The sequence below is a fragment of the Carettochelys insculpta genome, chromosome 6, assembly GCF_033958435.1.
Source record: "Carettochelys insculpta isolate YL-2023 chromosome 6, ASM3395843v1, whole genome shotgun sequence".
Taxonomy (NCBI): domain Eukaryota; kingdom Metazoa; phylum Chordata; order Testudines; family Carettochelyidae; genus Carettochelys; species Carettochelys insculpta.
In genome coordinates, this window is record NC_134142.1 from 41869833 (window position 1) to 41892682 (window position 22850).

The following is a 22850-nucleotide window of genomic DNA, read 5'->3' on the forward strand; positions in this document are numbered from 1 at the left end:
CCACCCCTTGCACTTTCATTCCTCTTTAGAACTGGTACATAGTGTGTTAAACAGCTGTCTCATCCCACCCCAGAGGTGGCTGAATCTTCATGGAAGATAAAGTGATCCCCGCGTATAAACTTTGTTGATACAGTCACACAGTTGGGTACTTATTCACAACCGAGGGCTCCCTGCACGCGCTCTCAAGGTTTACCATTCTCTCCTTGTGCAGGGTGTAAGGGGGTGTGGCTACATCCCTGCCACTCCAGCCATGGCATTTCTGTGAAATGTGATGTGTATCAAGATGGGAGTGAGGACGATGAAGGATGGGAAGCTGCCTTTGTAAGCAGCAAATAGGAATTTAACCCCACACAGTTCAGATCTCTTAAAGGAATGATGTTACAGAGAATGGAGGAAATGCTCTGTAGCGGTTATTGCATCTCTATCACCACTGTCCTCTTCCGGGTGTAATGGCAGGTGAACGGGTGTGCATGCAAAGGAGAGACTTACCTTCTATTGGCTGAAACCCAGCAGAGGGCATATACAAATCCTATATTCCTGCTGCTCATGGGCCATGCAATCAGTTAGGGACACTCTAATTAGGGCTCAAGATTTTCTGAAAGCTAGGATGGCAATTAAGATATTTGTATGCGTTTAGCAGAGCTGATGGAAATGTTTGGAAAAGGAAGTTTTGGGTTGAAAAATGTCCTTTTGTCTCAGCTGAATTTGCTCAGGGAGAGCAGCTGACACACTCCGAGTTTTTGTTTTTGTATTTAGCGAGTGCCCTTCTTAGAGGAACACAAACCTTCTGGAGGGAACGTGCTGAGCAGCTGCTAGGAGTCTGCTCCCTGCGTGCTGCGCTGCTCCACACAAGACGTTTGGCTGCCCGGGAGCAGGGGAAGGAGTCAGGATGGAGGATCAGGCCACGCTTGGCTCTCTCTTGGAGATTTTCAGAAAAGTGGTTCAGATCACGTCATTTATGAGATGGATCTGCTGAGCCAAAGGCGCCTCTTTGTCTCGGCACGCTGAGAGCAGAACAGGATCTTCATCCCCGCTCTTCCTCCCAGCGCAGGTGAGCAGGTGGCGTAGTCCCAGTTCCTCAGCAGAATGTGCACGAGCACTACGAGCAGGGCCAAGCTGAAGTGTAGCTCTTCCCTTCCCTCCAGGCTCTTGCTTCCCAATCTTGCACAAATATCATTACCCACTCACGTCCTGCAAAGCCGTCCCACTATGACTCCAGTCTCTGGTCTCTATTTCAATACCCTGCTGTGCACACTCAGTGCCTTTACAGTGACAATATTTAGCACTTATGCTGCACTTTGTATTAGGAAAGCCCCAGAGAAGTATTAACTAGTCAGACCGAGATCCCCAAGGCAAGGACCAATTTGTTAAGTGTCATTCACCCCACTGCCTCAGCAATACTTAACACAGATGCTGTTCACCGGTGGTGTTATCAAGGCAGATGACAATCACTATTCCTATTTCACAGCTGGGGAAATGAAAGGGCTGAAGTGACTTCTGAAGTCACATGGTAAATCAGTGGCAGGGCTGGAAAGGTAATTCAGGGCTCCCACTTCCTAATCCAATGCTCGCCAATTGGGTTATCCTGCCCCTGCCCATACTGGGATAATAGTTTAGCACTGTTTCTCTCCCAGGCCCCCGAACAGGAAAGTAAAATTCTCCACTTTTGTCCCAGATCTGTCTTGTTAACAGCTGTCCCTTTAGGGATGCTATCGGCTTAGGCATGAAGTTTAAATAAGGTCAGCGCACAATTCGCATGCAGCATTTGGGTTGCACACAATGTAAGGGGAATGTTCATCTGCTTAAATTAAAATGGCTTCTGTTCAAATATATTCAAAAACCAAACCAAAGCAGAGAAACAATTCTACCGGTTTTAGGACTCACAAGAGTCTGTTTTTACTGAACCTACATTTGGGTCCCCGTTTGAGCTGGCAATGTCCCTTCGGAACATAGTCTCCAGAGGGCGCGTCGAAAGGGAGGCAGCTGCTCCAGTCCCCCTCAGGCTGTAGATACCACAGAGGGCTTCAGCACCCAGTAGAAATGGAGAGGTGCCCACACATCCTGGAGCAGCCATGGCGCAGCAGTGGTCCTTAATTAACAACCACATGCCCAGCTGAGGCCAGCTGCTAGGTCTCAGCTAAAATTAAGACTTACAGCAGCCTCTGAAACCATCCTAGAAACACCCTTGGGCTGCCCCACTCAGCCCTTGGCAGGAAGACAGCTCCTGGCCCCTGTTAGTTATTGCTTGTTCTCTCACTTGGGGACTGAGGCACAGCAAAAAGTTAGGATCAGAGCATACCAAGTTCAGGAACACAACAGAAGCCATGAATAAATGATCTCGCCAGCATCTAAAAAGGCTTTGAAACATCTTCTGTTCAGAGAGTCAGGCAAAGCCCACCCCTTTCGCCAGCATCTGGTCTGCTCTGCCTAATCCCAGCCATATGCACACAGAGACCAGAGCATTGGAGTGAAAGCAAGAGAATCTGGGCAGAGTCCCTCTGTCTCTGTGCATTGGGCACCAGGTCAGAACATAACCTCTGTGTGGGGGAATCCAGCTATTAAGAGTCAGTGAGAGCTGGTGGGAACGTTGCTGCAGAACACCTGGCTGTTTTCCAGAAGACTGGCAGGATTTTGGAGCGCTGTGAGTGGTGGGGAGGGCTGGCACACCCACTTGCTCTCTGTGCCCCTTGCCAAAGCTGCAGGAGGCCGCCCATGGAGCTGTGCCGTGTGGGGAGAACGGAAGCCTTAACTCTTGTCCCTTATCAAATAACATACGCCAGCCAGAGTTCAAAGCAAGCTGACAGTGGTGTTCCGTGCTGGTAGTGCTGAAGAAAGGTGAGGTGTTCTCTTGATGTGGGGGTGGGGGAGAGAACTTCACTGAGATATACAGGCAAGACAAGGGAGTACCTGGTGTCCCTTTCCATGTGCATTACCAGACACATGGAAGAAAGCACGGTGCAAAGGGGAGTGCATTGCCCAACCTCTGCACCCAGACAGGGCAGCTCCTACCAGGCCTTTGTGGCTCTTCCCCCACTGAGCTGTGACTGTGTCTGCGGGGCATGCTTAGCAGTGTGCATGCCTTGCTGGGACAGAGAGACAGCGGGGGCAACCCAGACCATGGTCGTGACATAGGGAAGAGCCAGCCAGCTGGACAAACACAGGCTGGGAATGGTACCACTCGGGGAAGGTGACCTCTCTCGCCCCCACTGCCCTGGCCCCACTCACACCCGCAGCCTTCACTTTCAAGTGAGCTAGTCCTGGTTTGACAGTCCCCATGCCTGGGGGCTTCTGCGTATCCACCGAGGAGGGGCAGGAGTAGATCTCGCCTTCTGCTACCTTGCTCTGGGAGGCCCTTTGAGGCCAGTAGAACAGTCCTGGCCCCTGTGCTCAAATTGCCCAGCTCTGACGCTGCTCTGCGTTGTGGGTTCTGGTCCCACTCGGAAGCAGTTCAGACACCAAACAGCCACCCGAGGGAAAAGACAGTCAGACTCTGCAGCCATATCAGACCGAAACGGAGAGCAGGACCCGTCTCTCCCACTCACAAGTCCCTGCTGCTCCACCTGCCTCCAGCTGAGCAGAAACAATGCACTGGGCAATGCTGGAGTCCCTGATGGCAGCTCTGTCTCCTGGCTGTGGGATCACAGAGGGAACTGAAGCAGTACAGGGAGCAGCGCTATGGAACACCTAAGCTTTTGGAACCTAAATCTTCTAGGCCAGTGAGGACATAACTCAGTGACACACCCTTTCTGCCCCCGCCCAGTGGAATACCAGCGTCACCCGCTCCGGGTGGCTGCCAAGGAGAGAGAGCTCTGCACAGAGGAGGATGAATTTCATCACAGGGTGCTGGAACCAGCATTGCTACCCAACCGTTCCACCCCTCGCACAGGGACCCAGACCTGCCAGATCTGGAGACTTGGATGAGGAGGAAAAACAGCAGAGCGGCAGGGGAAGCCTCGCACACAGGGCTGAGCCGGGAAGCAGTGCACAAGATGAGCCCGGTTTGACAGTAAGGGGCAGGGGATCTGGTTTCACCTCTTTCACCTCTCCTGCACTTTGCCGGTTGCAGGCATTGTTGGCTGCTGGCTGGCGGCGTGGGCGGCTGCACTGCGTGGGTGGATTAGTGAGTATCAGATACAGCACACAGCCATTCCCAGCTCCACACAATGCCCACACAGGCAGCAAACCTACTACAGACAAACACAGGGGACACCCTTCTCCCCAGCCGGAGAAAGGCCAGGGACCCAGCCCGGAAGCGATGTCTCAGTCCCACCAAGAGGAGGTCTGAAAGCCCCTGGGAAATAAACATAGGGTGATGAGCTGTCCCGCTTTTAAAGGGACAGTCCCATATTTAAGCCCCCTGGGGAGGTCCAAACTTTTTCTTAAAAATGGGCACATTGTCCTGTATTGTCTCCACCCCCATCAGCACTGGAGGGCTCTGCTGCTGGTCAGATGGATCCTGCTCACCAGCCACCTGCCCACCAGCCTTGAGAAGGGAGGGGTCAGTGGCTGGGGATGGGGTGGGTGTGTAAGGCTGGTGGCAGGGTGAAGATGCAGTGGGTGGGGCCAGCTGTTCCCCTTGTCAGCCCATCATCTCAGCCCTGCTGCGTGACGGCTCTCTGCTAGCAGTTGCCCTCCATCCCATTTCTAGCTGGCACTGGCTGCAGTGGTTAGTGGATGCAGGCAGGTGCCAGGCAGTGGCTGGTTACATGTCACCTCTGCTGCCCTTTGCTTGCCTCCCCTCTCGCTAGCCCTGCCATGGCGCAGACACACCCTAAGCCCTGGCTCCTCTGCACAGTGCTCGGAGGTGCAGTGCTGCAGGCCTGGTGTTCAGGACTCAACTGAGGCAGCAGCTGATCTCGGTCAGTGCTGATTCCAGTGCCCCAGGGGGCGGTAGTGGGTGTGTGACTGACTCAGGGGGGGTAACAGTCCCTCTGACGCCCCACTGAGCCGGTGCTTCGCTGGGCTGAAGGGAGAGAGGTTAGTAGTCGGTGGGTGGTTTTCTTCCCGCCGGAGCTAGGAGAGCTTTGCCAGCGAAGATGCTCTCTCCTGAAGGCAGATTAAAACAAGCGCTCTAGCACAGTGGGAATTAGCGATTGCATGGCATTCTCCCAGGCACGGGGTGCCAGGCCCAGAGTCAGGCCGATTCCAGGGGAGGCCATTGCATTCAGCCACCCAGTGATCCCACCAGCTCACTGCTCCCCATGCCTGGCGAGCAAGCTCTCTTCGGAGAAAGCAGTCGGTGCGTTTCTCTTGCCGGAGGCTGCGGACGAGGCAACCAGCTGGGGCCGCCTCCCCGTTCACGGAGGCACACAACGGCCCTCCAGCCCTCACACCCTGGGGGGGACCCAGAAGACAGACTCCACTGCTAAACAACATGGCTTCTTCTAAGCACACAGAGAGGCGCAGTCATGCAGCTCTGAAGAGCACTCTGTGTTCCACCTCTTCCCAGCATGCTAATGCCAAGTGCTGAGAATACACCCTGTCCTGATCACTGCAGGGGAATCCCCCCCACCCCCACCCCCCACACACAGCCGAGCAAATCCTTAGCCACTTCCCCATGGGCAGGCACGCCACAGGCATGCAGTCGCCAGCCTTTTTCCCCCGGGGAAAACCTCTGCTAAGGAGCAGCTGGGGCATTAGAAAAAAGGTGGAAGGTGCTAGGGCTGGGAATTTTCAGTACATCTCTAGCCAGTGCTGGATGAGTAAGTTGTAATGTGTCTGCAGGCAGCTAAGCTCCTTCCCCTCATCCCCACACACTCCGAGGATCACTTTCAGGGGGCTGGAAATCCTGGATTTACCCCTCTGCAGATTGTATTGCTCAGAAAGAGGGAAGGAGGCAGGCAGAGGCAGTGTGAACTTCCTCCCCTGCATGACCCCAGCTGGCTTATCCTAAGGACACAGCACTATGCAGGGTCAGGCTTTCCTTCTGTCAGGACCAGAGCTGTCGAGCTCTGCTTCTCTAAACACATGTTCACAGCAATATCGGGTTAGCTGCAGCTCCCAGATACTTGCAGGAATTTCACAGCTGATTAATACGGCCGAGAAAACACAAGACATAGACTGTTCCCTTGGCAGCAAAGCAGAAATGGCCAGGTCAGGGCACATGCACAGGCCAGGCTGGTAGGCGTGGGAGGCACCAGAAGAGGCGGAGAAAGAAAGTGGGCTGGCAGGGCAAACTGGAATCTCCTCTTGGATTAGGTGAGAGAGCTGAGCACACCCTGGGCTATCTGGGGAGTGGGGAGGATGAGCTAATGTGAAGAAATCAACCCTGCAAACAGTGGGGGAAGTTGCATATAGAAGCAGCTAACTTCACGGGCAGTCAGGCCTGAAGTCTCTGGATCATAGGATGTTCCACATTCAGCCTCTGACATCAGGGACCCTCTTTACACAAAGGGACATGGGAGGGACAGAAGAGAAGGGTGTCAGTATCACAGATAGGAAATCCGGGGCGGGGGGGAAGGGGAGGCTACAGAAAGCCACATACATCCCTGGCCGATCCCATCTGGTGAAGCCAGCCTAGCTCAGCAGTTGCTGAAGTGCTGCCAGCGCTCCACTCAGGGTAATAAGCTTCAGCCCCTTCTGCCCAGTTGGCAAAGCTGCATCCCCGGGCCGCCTCCAGCAGACTCTCCGTGTTGTTAATGCTGCGCTGCAAAAGAAAACAGCAGAAAGCCAAGCCAAGCCAGAGGGCTGGAAAGGCGTCACTTGGCATCTCCGCCGCTTCCTCAGCTCAGGTGAGCTTTGGCCAAGGGACAGCTTGCAAGTGTGTGAGGCCAGGCTTGCCAGCTCGCACTCAAGTGTGCTAAGGCTGGGCCGACGGGGGAGACAGCTTACAAAAGGACTTTTAATATACACCCAAGATGGCTAGCTGTGTGCTGTTCTCTGTGTGTGTGTGTGTGTGTAGGGGCGGGTCACAAACACCACCAGCCAGCCCACCTGGGGAGCTGCTCAGCTAACCCATTCTCTCACAAACTCACGCTGCCTCTTACACCTTGTCAGGTGCCAGTCCCCCCCTCCTCCCCTCTGGCCCCTAGGCAACTGCCAAAATCCCCAACCACCCCGGGGCAGCTTCCACAACCCAGCCCTGCCCTGTCAGTACCGAAATCTGCACCACTCGGAAAACTGACTGTGGGGAAAGGAAATTGAGTATCAAAATGAACAACTCAGAGGCCCCTGTTGGGATGGTTTTATTCCACGTGACTCACCATGAAATCCTGGTTTTAGATTTAAGTGAAGCTGCAGCAACACATGCAGCTTGCAGCAGAATTTGCCACAAGATTGTGGGGCACTGGGTACAGGCCTGGGTCCTATCAGAGGACTCAGCAGTTCCTAGGTTTTGCAGGGGGACAGCCAGGGAGTTATGAGAGAAATGGTTTCCTGCACTAAACACAAAAGCAGAATTTAACAGAAAGATAGAAAAAAAATGAAACAACTGATTTGGCAGCTTTGATTTCATTTTTTTCTATCTTTCTGTTAAACCCCCTTCACCTCAGTTTTCATTTATCAGAATTTCCAGATCTGAAGAAGTGGGTCTGTCCCACGAAAACTCATCCCCTAGTAAATCATTTTGTTAGTCTTTAAAGTGCTCCCGGACTGCTTTTTTGTTCTGTGAAGATACAGGTCTTGATCAGTAGTTCCTGTTAGCTGCGCTTGTGGGCAGCCTCCAGGAGAGATTGAAATGCTGCCCAGAGAGCACAGAGCTGCCCACAGCAGTCAGCATGTGTTACCACTGGTGGCTCACATCTGTACATGCGTCTATGCACATAAGAAAATTTATTCTACACAGGGTTGGAAAAAATTAGAGGAGACGCTGCCTGGGATTGCACACGCTTGCTTCTTCTAGCAGAGGAAGTGCCCAGGAGAGGAATGGACTACTGAACTTGTAAGACACCGTTAGCCTGGAACACAGAGTTATTCAGAAAGAGCTGTTAGACAAGCCCTTGAGCTGCACCCACCCATCTGCTGTGGACGTCAGTGGGAGCTGTGTAATCCACGCTCCGAGGGGCACCGTTCACCACCCTGCAGTGGCACCTAGACCACTTACAGAGGAAAAGAATGAGTGTCCTCTGCAGCCTCACCTGAGAAGGCCTCAGTTTTTAGCTCAAGCTGCAGAGGCCCATGCACTAAGCTCCAGAGATCCCAGAGGCCTGAGTCCGCCTGTGGGCAGTTACAGCTGCAGCAGGCTGTTAGCCCCCAGTCACCCTTGCAGGGCCATCGAAGGGAAGCCCCTCTCCCGCCAGCAGAGAAAGGGGCCCAGCTGGATCTCCAAAAGCCCCAGCACTGCCACACTTGCTAGTCATATTCCTCATGGCCAATCCATTTCTGTCACTGAGTAAGCAAGGGGTGAGCTACGCATCCTCTGGACAGGATGTTTCCTTTGGCCCAGGCAGCAGGCACCTGACACGAGCTGCAGAGCAGGTGCCTTTTAACTTTTTAATCTACACGCCAAGAGAGGTGCCATTGGAGAAAACTCAAACCACTACAAACAAACCGTGGGCATGCTTCATCCCTAGGACGGACTTGGCCCACGTCCTGTTCTGCCACCTACCCCTCAGGCCAGTCACTGAGGCTCCATTACAGAATCCAGTTACACAGGTTAGTCCCACTAACCCTGGACTAGAGACAACACGCTGACACAGCTCTGCTCCCACTGCCTCCCACTATTGGATCAAAATAGAAGACATGGCGTGAGAGATTTTCAACTCTGGCACAGGACCAGGTGCAGGATTAGGGGGTTTCCCACGTGAAAACGAGAGCGGAGTCTAAACCCAAATCCCAGCACCAAATGCCCTCAGGCTTTGGGGACGCTTGGATCTAGCCCAGGTCCTGGAACTAGGAGGGCAGCTGCTGCTCCAGCTTGAAGTGTTTTCCACTACATACCGCAGGATTCACAGTCTGGTTCAATGGATCTCAGCACCTTTGCTACACAAGTTGTTCCAGACGCCCCTGGGTCTGGGTCAAAGGAGACAGTTCTGGCCTCTCTCTCACTGCAAATGAGACCCCAGCCGCCCACAGAGAAGTGAGGCTCAGCGGGTGGGGAAGGTCCCATGGTGAGTGCTGGGAGGCTGCAGACAGGCGATCCCCTTTGGCTGCCGCTGTCTGGCTGTCCCCTGCCCCAGGTAATCCCCAGCAGGGCGGGCAGGGATGGGGCTGGGTAGCCCATGTGCACCCCCTGCTCTTTGCCCTGCTCTCCTCCCCAGCTTTTAACTCTTTCCAGCTGATGGGCTGATTGCTCTCATAACTGGCCATCCTCCTGCCAACATAAGCCGCTGAGCACCCATTCCCTCAGTGAAGTCTCCTCGAGTGAAGAGACAGCTGGTACCACTACCACGTATGTCTACACTGCAGTTCAACACCCAAGGCTGGCCTGTGTCAGCCAACTCAGGCCCACAGGGCTGTAAAATTCAGGTGCAGAGGGTCAGGCTGGGGCCGAGGCCCAGGCTGTAGGACACTCCCTCCTCACAGAGTCCACGAGCCCAGGCTGCAGCCTGCACTCAAACATCCACCCTGCAATTTACAGCCCACACCAGCTTACATGGTCCAGCTGGGGGTGTTTAATTGCAGTAGACACACCCTTGGTGACCAAAGTGTCGAGTCAGCTCTAAGGCTACCCCCGTCACAAGTGCGGCAAGAACTGCTCGAAGCACAAACCCACGCTCACGCTGCTGTTCCAGCACTCTGGTATCTCCCTCCTGCCCAGCTCTGCTGGCAAACTGAAGCTGATGCATTGACACACCCACCAACCACCGCTCTGAGTGGATTCCCAACCCAGCTGGAGGCAGGAAAATCCAGGAATCTCTTCCAAGGAGTTTTGAAGCCTGTGTTTGTGTAATGCCCACATGCAGGCTTGAACTGGGGACCTCTGGAGCTTAGCACAGGCAACTCTACAGCGTGAGCTAAAGACCAGCTGCCTCTCAGCTTAGGCTGTAGAGGACACTCCTACTCGCTCTGAGAAGTACGCTAGATGCCCCTCCACAGGACAGTTAACCACACCTCGGTGTGTGGGTTACATACGCAGGTCTGAGAGAACTGCACAAGCATGCAAACTTCTGGCCACCCCCACAAACTGCGCTGTGAGGATCGCCCTCGGGGCATCTTGCACTTGCCACAAAGCCGATGAGACAACGCCTCTGGTGGTGAAGTACCCCATGGGGCTCTACTGTCCTCTCTGATCCAGGCAGCTCAGAGCACCTTCATCTCCCTACAGCCAACCTGAACCATGCAAGGAAACCAAGGGAAGCATTTAGCATGAACCCTGCTAGTCACGCCCCAGGCAGGGAAGCGCCCACTGGGATGACACGGGGCCCTTCCATCATTGCGGAGGTCACGTCCATTGTGGCAGCCTCTGATATCTGCTTCAGTCTGATGTTCCTGGCTCCTGCCTCTGCCCCACCAGCCCTTTAGTGTCACATGGATGTTGGCTTTTGTTTGAAGGGTTTCGCTGTATGCTCTGCACGAGGAGAAATTGCACCCATGTGCTACTTAGCAGAGGGCTGCCATGGGACCGTCCACAAGAGCCGTAAGGGCGGACACTTGAAAGGGCACTTTTTATTAGCAGTAAATTATACTAATGTAGTATTCTGAGACCACAGCTGGGCTTGTGCCTGGTGCGGTACGAACGATCCCTCTGCTGAAGGGCTCAGAGTCTGATATAAGACCCACACACAGAGACACAACAAGAGTGTGTGACAAACACGGGAGGATGAGTAACAGAGATCGCAGGACTGTGTAAGCCCAAGGCACCAACAGGAGGTGTGTTTTAGGAGCCACAGCACTGGAGTGGGAATGAGGAGAGCTGGGATCTAACCCCAGCTCTGCCAGTAACCTGCCATTTCTCCTCTCTGGCTCTGCTCCCTTCCCATTCTGTCTGCGTACATTCTGCTAGTCTTTTGCTAAGTGCTTGCACAGCATCTAGCACGTGGAGATCCCAGGCCTGGCTTAAGCCCGTAGGGGCTACTGCAAGACAAAGAGTTCCTACAGGCACATTTAGCTGTGATAGGAGTTCAGTTATAAACTAAGAAAGTCACCACCTGCTAACCATACTTTGTCACTGTCAAACTATAAATCAGAGGTAGGTGTGAACTGATGGCTCAGGGCTGGATTTTTAAAGGTACTCAGGCATTATAGGGGCAGATAGACATCTGGTGGGCTTTTAAAGCATATGGGCACTAACTCCCACTGGCTTCACTGAGAATTAGGCATCCAGGTACTTTTGAAAAATCACAGGAGGTGCCTACCTGCACCTCAAAGCACCTAAATGCCTTTACAGATTTGGTCCTTAGTCCAGACGAATTCCATATGTCATTATCAGACCCACTGTCCGCGCCCCAAACACTCCAGACCAGGGGTCAGCAACCAAAATAGCAACAAGAGCCATTTTTTACAATTCAGTACAAAACTCAATCAATCAAAAGCCATAACGCATATGAATAAAAGACAGTCCTTAATAAATAATGTCAAACCATACTTTTTGTAACCCCTGTTTTAAGACCAGTGCGCACACGATTTGTAATGTGATGTATGTTTACTGCAGGACATTCACAAATTTTTTACATAATCTGTTTCTTCACACTTTCTGTGTGCGTGCGTTTGCACCACTGTCTTCCTGACTTTCACTCCTGTATCTTCTCTCTCTCTGGAGGACGCTGGGGGTAGTTATCCAACCTTTCAAGATCACGTATCATTTGCTAGCTCAATAGGAGCTGTTCACTTTGGGGCTTTTAGACATTCATCATTTATCAAAAATAATCGGCAGTTTTTGTTTTTGTTTTTTGTTTTATAAAACTTTGCAATTATTTAGCTGGAAGCCAAAGAAGCCCTTAAAGAGCCACACGTGACTCCAGAGCCGCAGGTTGCATACCCCTGCAGGTCTGTGAGAGTATTGTGGTTGTGGGGGGTTCACGAAAAAAATAAAAGATAAATAAAAATGATCACAGAAAATACAACTGATTTGATGGAGGTCTGCCAACAGTTTTGCGGATGATTGAGGATCCAGAAACAGTTTGGAGGCAGGGTAAGTGGGAGTCCGCACTAGTGAAAAGGTTGGGAACCACTGCTCAGACCTTTCAACTGCAAACTTTACCCCGATAGAGCTTAACAAGCAAAGGATTGAAGGCTATTTCTCCAGTTTTCAAACATCACAAGTAAACTTTTTCTAGATTTTTTTCTAGAAGTTCTAGATTTTTGAATTGAGGAATTATGAACAATTTAAAAGAAATGCAATTTAAGTCTTGTAAGAGTCTAAAATCAAACCTGCCTTTCCTCAGGCTTCTCTCTTAAGTGATGCAATTATTTCCTCCAAATGACGCTATAAGAATGACACACATTTAAATTCTGTAAATGTTTAATGTAAAGAAGTGCTGCTTCTTAGAAGGCAAGACTGATTAATGTAGAATGCAATTTTGTTTACATGATTCATATAAAATAGTTAGCTCTTACACCATGAAAATACTGACATTTTCATAAGGATTGACGTGACTGATTAGTTTAATATCAGTTAAATTCAGTTGTGGGTGGTAGAAAGTTGGTTCTGTCTCTGCAATACTTTATTTAATCAGCACAATGTAAAGAAGGATATATTTTCTTGGAGAAATGGGGTAATACTGGAAAAACACTGACAATCCCTCTTTCTATGAGAGGGGAGAGACAGTCTCAAATCTGATTTAATTTAACAAACCAGAAGCTCCTGGAGCTAAAGCCTGTCATATTTTATTTGTCTGTAAGGCACCATGCACACCTCTGTATATGTAATAACTAACAACGGCCACCAGAGCTGTTATTACAATCACACATTGCAGGATCATCATATGCTTCGAGCTGCTGGTGATTAATTAGTTAACCTTTGTAAATGTTTTTGAAGAGGAGAACACATTACAGAAAAGTCAAGTGTTACTGTGTAATATGAAGGGCTTGAATGCCTTCAGGTATGCTTACACCATAGTTGCAGGAAAGCCAAGATACTGCTACATAAATAAGAGAGAAGCAAAACTGCAGAGGCTGAAAGGCTGTGTTTTGGCTGTGGACGAAAGACACTGAAATGCTGGATTTTTGCATTGCCCTGCAGGAGGATGTATTCTGGACCAATCACAGCAGTTCCTTCCTGAGAGATTTCCTCTTGTCCCTCCACCCACTCCCTGTTCTACTCTGCACCATGCCAGTTTAGACGCGTCAGCCTGAGGAGGGGCAGGATAGCAGGGGACCAGCAAGGCTCTCCCTGTCTCCACCCATGATTCAGTGGGCTGCACTTGTCCATTGCACAGCTTTCTACTCCTGTGTGACTCTTTTTCCTGTATTTTCCCCAATAACAATAAAAGCTGTGCACTTTTCCCCAGCACCTCTCATTCCACATGACACATACCTAGGAGTCACTCACCCCCGACAGAAATTCAGCCTTGTCTTGAGTGGAACATCATCTTTCAGCCCCTGCATGTTTTGGGAAGGGGAGTCACTCCCCCAGTTGAGAGCTGGGGAATGGAGCTATTCGTGCTTCTTTGTTCTCTTGGCCTGATTTTAGTTAGATTTCCGCCCCACCACAGCAGAATTGCCAAGTTTGCAGAGAGAACCTATATCTAGACACTAACACCGTTCCCTGCTGGAACTGTCTGGAACACAAGAACACTGAGGAAGATCTCACTGAACAATCAATACATCTAACAGTTAAAAGGAGACACCCACAAAGACAGAACCTGGGCCAGCCAAGGCTTTGCCTCCTGAAAAATAATCTATCAGCAAACGATCGTACATTATAAACACACCGTGTTCCACAGCCATTCATTACATTGAAAGAGGCAGCAAGCAAAGGAGACAGCAGAGTTACTTATCTCTGGACAGCTTTGGATGAAGTCATGAACCATGAGTGAGCAGCTAGGCCAGAGCATTAGATCATCCCAAGCCCACAGCTACTTTCACTTGGGGTCATCAATGTCCCAGTGCCTTCTCCTCCCCCGCATAGTGTTTTGATGTGAACTGAGGTAAAAAAGTCTCTCTCATTGTCAGTATGAAGCATTTCCTGGCATTTCCCATATCACCAGGCACAGCTCCAGGAAGGAGAATTTTGAAGCCATGATGACGTGGGAAACTGACAACAAGCCCTGGAATGACACAGAGGAGGCAGCACAACATTTTTGTCAACCATGCAGGGAAGGAGCAGCACAGTCCAACATATAAGGACTCATAGTGGGAGTCCAGAGATGGGAGGTCTATACCTGGCTATATCATTTGACATATTGTGCGATTTCAGAGAAGTCCAGCCACCTAGCTATACCTCAGTTTCCCCACTTGTGATAACATTGCTTACCTGCCTTAAGCAAGTGCTTTGGAATCTAAGGCTGAAATGCTCTGTAAATATCACTTATCATCATCATCATCACCACTCTATAGAAAAGAGCTAAAAGTGTAATTATGTAAAAATCACCCCCATTGCCATAACCAATGCTGATCTGCATCCCAGATACATCACCCTCTCCCCACCCTGCTTTCTTGAAATGGGAAATGTGGACAAGGATAAGGAGTAGCAATAAGTCACAGAAGGTGCCATTAGAAAGCCTTATGAGTGTAAGAAAACAGCCAAATTGTACAAGCCGGGGTTAGCAAGAAAAATCAACTCCAGGCTCTGGGAGTACTTCGGGTTTTTTCTACCTAACTTACGCAGCCGAAAAGAACTCCAGCCCCTTTCCAACACCCAGAGCTCCACAGGGATGCTTCCCCCCCTGCAGCCAGGATCTTCCAAGCAAACCTTAGGGGATACCCAGAGATCCTCCCTCTTTCCTTTCAACAGGGCTTGGTTTTAAATTTTTATTTTTGCTTTGCTTTAAACGCACCTTCTTGCACGAGGTCCTGCTGACCCAGGACAAGCTGCCACGGAATTAGAGCTCAGCCACTGGTCCGCATGATCTGAGAGTTTGAGCCCCATTGCGGCCCCTTTTCTAGCCTAACTCGAAAACCAGGCAGGGGAGAAAGCCCGTCCACGCTGAGCGACCTCCTCGCCCATCTGCCCAATGCCCCCTCCATCAATCTCCTTGGCCAGACCCCGCGCCCTCCTCGTGGGCGAGCAATGCCAACATTGCCTCTTTCAGCGCCTGCCTTGGGAAGAGCGGGCTCCGGGGAAAGCAGCTGCCCTGCGCCCTGAAGCCTCTCTCCCCATGCGCAGAAAGGCGTCCCCCTGCGCTGGGGGAGGGAGAGATGAAAGGCTTTTGTCCCCTACCTGCAAGAGGGCAGCGGGGCGCTCAGTCCGCCTCAGCAGCAGCAGCAGCAGCAGCAACCAGCCAGCCAGCCCCACCGGCTCAGGGAGCGTCTGCCAATTACCAGCTGCACAACAGTCACTTCAGCACCGCCCCGCCCCGCCCCGCGGCTCTCACGAGCTGGCCGGACCTGGCAAAGAACAGGGCTGAGCGACATCAGCCTCCGCAAGCGCCCCGAGCACCACAACAAACCCGCGCAGGGATCGTCTGCAAAGTACCAGATGCAAACATCGACGGCGCCTCCCTTTTAGCACCAGCGAGGAACCCCCGCCCCCCGCCTTCGCCTTCGCTTTCCCCTTCCCCAGACCAGCTCCCTTTTCGGGGTGGTGGCTGGGCAATGAGCCGCTCGGTGCAGTGTCCTCCCAACCCCTCCCCAGGGAGCCCTGGGCGGCAGAGCCGCTTCTCTGCTTGAACATGAAGAGACAAGGGGGGGGCGCACGGCCTCCGTGCGAACCACCGGCAGCAGGGCGCCCTGAGGGTTCTCCCCGCTCAGCTCCGCCCTTCTGCACTATAGTAATGCCGCAGCAAGAGCCCTGCCCCGCCGCTCGCCCCCGCCCCAGCTAAGGGACGGTCTGCAAATTACCAAGGGCGCAGACGACCCGTGAAAAGTGTTGGAGGGAATGGGGCCTACCTACATGCCTGTCAGCGGTCCCTGGGTCCGGGGGGCTCAGCCTGTGACCACGTTGGCCAATGCAGATGTGGAGATGAGCTGCACAAAAGGACAAAGCTCACGCAGGCTAGACTGCTACAGATCCCTGCACAGAAACGTGGCCACCCGGACAAGCTAGTGCAGATCTGGGCCACGTGCAGAAACCAGGAGCAGATGCTAAAGGGGAAAGAGGGAGGGTGAGGGGAATACCTGTCCCCTGATGATCAGGAATGAATTTTCACCATACCCATGATGAGGCAAATCTCTGCACCTTGTTCTGATTCTGGCACTGTTCCCTCATGGGCTGTTCTAGCCGACATGCCCTGAAAGAGAATAGCTGACCTTGCAAAAAAGGAGAGAGACGGCATCCCTAGCCTGGGAGAGTTTGGAGGCAATGGCCTGGGGAAAAAGGCTCCCTGTGTTATCCCCAATTCCCTGCCTTTGCATTTTAAATCCTTACCTATGAAGGGCCGAAAGTTTCCAAGAGTCCTTTACCATTGGCAGTGGAGGCTGCAGGTAGCTGCTTTCATGTTTGCTGAAACGGTGCCTGTTTTCAACAATGGTTAAAATTCAGCACTTTGAAACTTAGGCCCAGCAAGAGCGAGGGCCACAGGCTGAGCATGCACCAACATAAGAGAGGTTGTGCAGTAGGGCCTCTTCTTTCTGTGCCCATCCCTCTCTCTTGCACTCCTTTGCCCAATCCTAGCATGCCTGAAAGGAGTCAAAAGGCAGCACAGAGCTCAGCTCTGCTCCACTGGAAAATGCTCTAAACAAGAGGCTGGACACAGTGCCATATAATGAAATAAAACCTCACTAGAAAGGGGGCCCCGATCCCAGTGGGATGCAAGTTTCTAGAAGGTTGCCATGGTACAAAGTATAAAGAATAACTTCAAAGAAGAGCATGTTTGAAATGTCTCTCACTTTGTGGACTGCCATCTCCTTCAGCTCCCATAGCAGACACCAACAAGGGGAAAGGAAAATCATTGAACGGCTGAACTTACTCAAGTGTAGCACAGAACTGGTGTCAGCCCCACAGTATCTTCCAGGCCCAGGGAGCTACACTTTCTCCTGCCTTGCAGCATGGAACATTATTTATCTCTGTACAGATTGGCCATGAAATGCTCCTGTTCTGACCCATTTTTGCACCTGCTTTGCACAGATATAAATAGTGACACAGAATGCACATCGGGGAGAATCAGGCTGAAGATTCCACATGAGAATTAGATTCATTTTCAATTCACTGGCCAAGATTGTCAAAAAGTGACTCGCGGTTTTGGGTACCTTTGGTTTTGGCCCCCCACTTGGATATGCATTAAAGGGCCCTGATTTTCACAAAGTGCCAAGCACTGCTGAAAGTTGAGACCATTAGGAAGAGTCTATGGTTGGACCCCTCTAAACTCAAGCAAACAAAACCACTAGTCATTTTGGGAATTCTTGGTCTTACGTCTTGACCTTACATCTAACCTGCCCCTTTCTCTATTGCAAAGCTTTCCCCATCCCAAGTAAACCCAACTCCAGCTCACCCTCCAGACCCATCAAGCTCTCTCTGGAGTCAGTACCACATAAAAGGCAGGAAGACCTGGCTGGGCTGGAGAGAATCCCCAAATGGATCTGTTTTCTCCTGACCCTGGACCAGATCACCCATATCTCTAGATCCTTGAGGAAAAAAAAAACAATAATTCTTCTTGAAAATGAGGCCAGAAGGTGCAGAGTGTGGCAGATTGTGTCTTTGAGCAAAGTGCACTCCCCAGGCTCTGGTTCATGAAAGCCAGGAAAGCTGAATAAATATTGTTCAGGTAATAAAGGAGCTACTTCCCACCTGGAACCCAGGAAGGACTCATTGTGTTCATTTCCAGCTCCACAGTCAGAAGACCCTCCTGACCTCCTCTGCTGTCATAGTCATTTTGCACGGTGTCAGGACAAAGCTCCCCGGGGTGCAGGGTCAGATCCATGTGTGACATAATACTTTAAACTCACTCATATCCAGCATTCTGTCATCCAGAACTCTCAAATAAATGGCATTTTATCCATAAGTAAATCTTAGTTATGTTTTCCAGAAGTACAATATAGTGAAAGTAAATACAAATAAACACAGCATTTCAAGCAGACCTAGAAGTGGTTGCTCCCATCTATTTGGCACTGGTGAGGCCACATCTGGAATATTGTGTCCAGTTTTGGGCCCCCCAGTATAAAAAGGATGTGGATGTGCTGGAGCAGGTTCAGTGTAGGGCAACTAAAATGATTAAGGGGCTGGAGCACAAGACCTATGAGGAGAGGCTGAGGGATCGGAGCTTGTTTAGTTTACAGAAGAGAAGACTTAGAGGTGATTTAATAGCAGCCTTCAACTTCCTGAAGGGGAGCTCTAAGGAGGAGGGTGAGAAACTGTTCTCAGTGGTGTCAGATGGCAGAACAAGGAGCAATGGTTTGAAGTTGAAGAGGGAGAGGTGTAGGTTAGATATTAGGAAAAACTACTTCACCAGGTGGGTGGTGAAGCATTGGAATGCGTTGCTTAGAGAGGTGGTGGATTCTCCATCCCTCGAGGTTTCTAAGTCCTGGCTTGACAAGGTCCTGGCTGGGATGACTTACTGGGGGTTGATCCTGCTTGAAGCAGGGGGCTGGACTAGATGACTTCCTGAGGTCCCTTCCAGCCCAATGATTGCATGACACAGCAAATACAGTATAAGCGTACAGTGTATGGTACTACTGTGGTTGGTAAATGAAGTACTCTGCATACATTTTTGTTCATTTGCTAATATCTAATCTTGTTTTCCTTTAATGTTATGCATTGCTTGGTTTACCTCTCTATTATTCAGAATATTTGAATATCTGACAACCTTCCGGTCCTAGGGATGCCAGATATGTAAGAGTTTACTGTATTCCATATTCCTTATGAAAATATGCTTATGATACGAATATGCCATAAGTGAGATATGTGTTATGAAAAATGACTTGTGTAAGGTCTCTTTGGAAAGGTTATGATTTATGGACTAGAATTATCCCATTCACATGAATGTATAATTTTTATATCTGAAGTTAGGAACCTGTGTTATAAAGGAAAAATCAGACAGGGCAAATGGCTCCTTAGCTACAACAATGAACTGTGAAAATGCTTGGCCTGCCTTGGGATGCTCCATAATGATATTGACTCATGGACCACAGAGGTTACCTGATACTAACCAACATCTTAGAGTGCTTAGCTGTTCCACAGGGGAGTCAGAGAGAACCTAACTAAGATTTCCTGCTTATGGAAATTCTATATACAGTGAATGAAGAAGACAGTTGTCTTCAGCTTGCCTTAACTCTGTCCCTGCCCCAAAGATATACTTAAAATATTGGGAAACATAAGGATGGTAACTGAAACTGGGGGAGAGCTGCTGGAACCAGGTGAAAGAGTTACATGGCCTTTGAAGGACTCTATCAGAAAAAATAATTAGAATGAGAAATTATGATCTGTAGCCAGTTTTTTAGTGAATCTAGCTTAGATTGTGTACTTAGTATTATTTTCTTAGTAATCTGCTTTGTTTTGTTTGCTACATCTTTGATCACTGAAAATATACCTTTTCATAGTTAATAAACTTGTTGTCGGTTTATAATATAACCCAATTTATGTAGTTTCTAACTGGCGGATGCAAGACAGTCTGCACACTTTCCTTAACAATAAAAACATTTAGGAGCCCTGCAGCACCTTAACAACTAACAAATTTATTAGGGCATAAGCTTTTGTGGGCTGGAAGGCACTTTATCAGATGCATGAAGTGGAAACTTCAGTTTGGCAGGTAAATGCACACACACAAAGATGGGTGTGTGACATTATCATCCAGATATTGAATTAACCTAATTTGCACTGGTCCTCCACAGAGTAATGTAACACACCCATCTTTGTATATATACCTGGCAAACTGAAGCTTCCACTTCATGTATCTGACAAAGTGGGTTCCAGCCCACAAAAGCTTCTGCTCAAATATATTATTTTCAGTTTTTAAGGTGCCGCAGGACTTCTTGTTGTTTTTATTGAAACAGACTAACATGGTGTGACATTGCACCTCCTTATTCTTTATGGAAATATGTTATTGAAGATGCATATGTCTAACTCACATATGCAGAATGTGGCATGGAACCTCAATGCCTATATTCTATTATTTCTGTATTGAAAGTTAGAAATACGAATGTGCAAAATTACCTGGTGACCCTTAAGTGAACGGCCACGCTCGGGCATGTTAGGGTGAATTCCCTGGGCACTTGAACAATGTGGTGAGGTACATGGGGTGGAGGCAGGGTCCAGAGATCCTTTTAAATTGCTATAGGGAAATATGCCTCAGCACAAACAGGCTAAACCACTAACCCCACACCAAGAACTGAGGAACCAAGTGAATTGGGCAAGTCTAAATCAGTCAGCAGCGGAATTTACTGAATTGCTTGCAGACCGCACTATCTGCAGCCTTCCCCCCGTCTAAACTTGGCAAACACGAAAAACCTATATAGGAAAGATCCATGGCCTCTGACCTAGCAACCCAGAGGTGCCAGCTGCATACCTTGAAAGGAAAAGATAAGCATGAGATGTATGGTTGTGTAAAATGGGGAGGGGGGCTGAGAGGGGCTGCAGGCGAAGAGAAGCAGAAGCAATCAGGATGTGATGTGTCAGGCCTTGGGTGGAGCCAGCAAATGGCAGAACCATAAAGGGGGGCAACAACATAAAAGAGGGAGAGCAACTCCCGAATCCTGGAGAGACCAGATGCTGTCTGCAACAAGGACTGATCACCCTTCGCTGCTCCTCCCGCCTGCTCGTGAGTTAAACAGAGCAGTGTGTGAATACCTATTGGTACCATGAAGAAGTTTGTAACAGTATAGCTTAGATAGCCAGATGCAGTGTTTTGTTGTTTTGTTCCTGTACCTGCTCAGCTGCAAAAGTAAAAGTTAGCATTTGCATTTTTATCTCTGGTTTTCCTTTTAGTACCCTGCCATAGCTATGTGTATTACTGTGTGTATGTCTTTAGTTTCATGAGCCTGTAAGAGTCACGTGTAAGACTGTGGCAAAGATGCCCCAGAACCCCTGAAAGGGCTTTGACCCAGTGACTGGGAAGTTCTGAACACAAGCTGCCTCAGCTGGGAAGTGTGGTCCGCTGAACCTCCATGTTCTACAGGACAGTTTGTTTGTTTGTATCTGTACGTCACACTCCTATTAACCCTTAAGTCCTGTCCCCTAAAACTCAAAACTCTCACTTCCTGGGGATAGATAACAGCTCTTAGAAATCAGGATAAAGAACAGCCAATGAATTCCCCAACCCGTGGGCTGTTATAGATAACAACTGGGAGTTAGAAAAATTTCAGGGGGTGCTTCTCTTTCTTTTGGGTGTAACCCTATTCCTCCTGTTAGTAGTGTGGTGTGAGCCACGGCTACAACTACACCAGTTTTGTAATAGCAAAATCAATCCCAGTGGTGCGGGTCATCACCAAGACGCAGCCCTCCTTTTTTTTTTCCCAGTTCAACACTTCACCCACATCTCACCTCCACCCTTATTTAGGACTTGGAGTACAGCATATTTGCTCCTCAGTGAAGTATAAACATGTTCACATATCTAAATATGCAAGTGAAGGTCCATTATCAGTACTCAGGGAATTTAATTGTCCAGCACTCAAGACAATGGTCTGTGAATAGTCTTGTTTTCCCTGTAAACCTGGACGATAGTTGGTCCTATAAAGACATATGACCATGCCACCTGGTGATGAAAGTCATCCTGAATTTTGTACTTTTCCACTGTGGTTTGGGGAATTGAACAAAGACTTCCCATGCGGGGGAAAGTCTATGTGAGGGAAGGGGAAGTAAACAATGATTGTCTTCATCTAGCTTTTGAGATTGCCTCCACGCATAACAAGATGCACAAAAATGCCTGCAAGCAAAAGAATTGTAATACTGGGGCTGGAGGAGTACTGCTGGACCCAGGTCAGAAAGGACATCTCTGATCTCTGAAAGATTTTACTGAAATCTACTGAAATCAGACAAGGGTGATAAATTATGATTTGTAACAACATCTTTTAGTGTATTAGGCTTAGCTGGCATGTTTTGTTTTGTTTTGCTTAGTAACTTGTTTTGATCTGTCATCACTTGTAAACACTTAAATCCTTCTCTTTTGCATTTAATTAAATCTCTTTTATTATTAACGCTAACGTAAATAACAGTTACTGGGGGATGGGGGGAACAACAGCTATGCATATATCTCTTTCATTAACAAAGGGAACAAACAACTTATGAACTTGATCAGTATAAACTTTTATGCAGCATAAGACAGATTTATCTGGGGTTCTGGGCCCGCTGGGGCTGTGGACCCAGGTGCTCTGTCACGTCAGTTTGACTGAGACTACCCAGAGCTGAGTGGATCTCAATGTTTGTATTGTTTTGCTGTGGATTGCAATCCCCACTCTGTACTATCACCGGGGAAGACCAGAGGTTTTGGCTCAGCAGGACAGGATGATGTGGTGCCCCAGAGAGCAGGTAGGTGGGCTCAGTGGTATGATCAGCCCATCAGGTAACAGACTCAAAGAGATCTCTGTGACCGAATCTGTCACACACGGCTACACCTCTGATTCCTAAACATTGAGGGGGGAGGTAAACTTCACATAACCTTGGGCTTGTATCTCAAGTGGGGGTGGTACTGTAGTAAATCCTTTAAGCTGAGTCCTCCCAGATCTGATCTTAATGTCTGAATCAGCAGATGGTTTGTGGCCTTCCCTGTGTACTTTGCTGGAGAAGGCTTGTGAGCCTGGCTCAGCAAGATCCTGCGAAAGGGGGCCCAGGCTGACTGAGAAGGGGAGCTCAGTGGCAGCTTAAGCACCTCAGCTGGTGTTCCAGGGTGTCCCAGACTATCACTCCATGGGCAGGACAAAACCAATCACTGGACTAAACCACTGGGACCTGTACAGCATAGCAGCAGGTGCCCCAGCTGTGTGCAGAGAAATGATCTGTTCCC

General features: G+C 49.6%; 1 protein-coding gene across 6 annotated transcripts in view; it reads right to left on the reverse strand.

The window, feature by feature from the left end:
• The window catches only part of TMEM63C (transmembrane protein 63C), a 116459-nt gene that overhangs the window by 37291 nt on the left and 56318 nt on the right, over positions 1-22850 (reverse strand). For 2 of the 6 annotated variants that reach the window (XM_074996724.1, XM_074996723.1), the window contains exon 1: positions 15200-15278. The exons of 3 other annotated variants lie outside the window; for them this stretch is intronic. The gene's annotated coding sequence lies outside the window, so the exon portion shown is untranslated. Of the gene's footprint in view, positions 1-6484; positions 6617-15199; positions 15279-22850 lie in introns of those variants that run through there. One more of the 6 variants, XM_074996725.1, reaches the window with a different exon arrangement.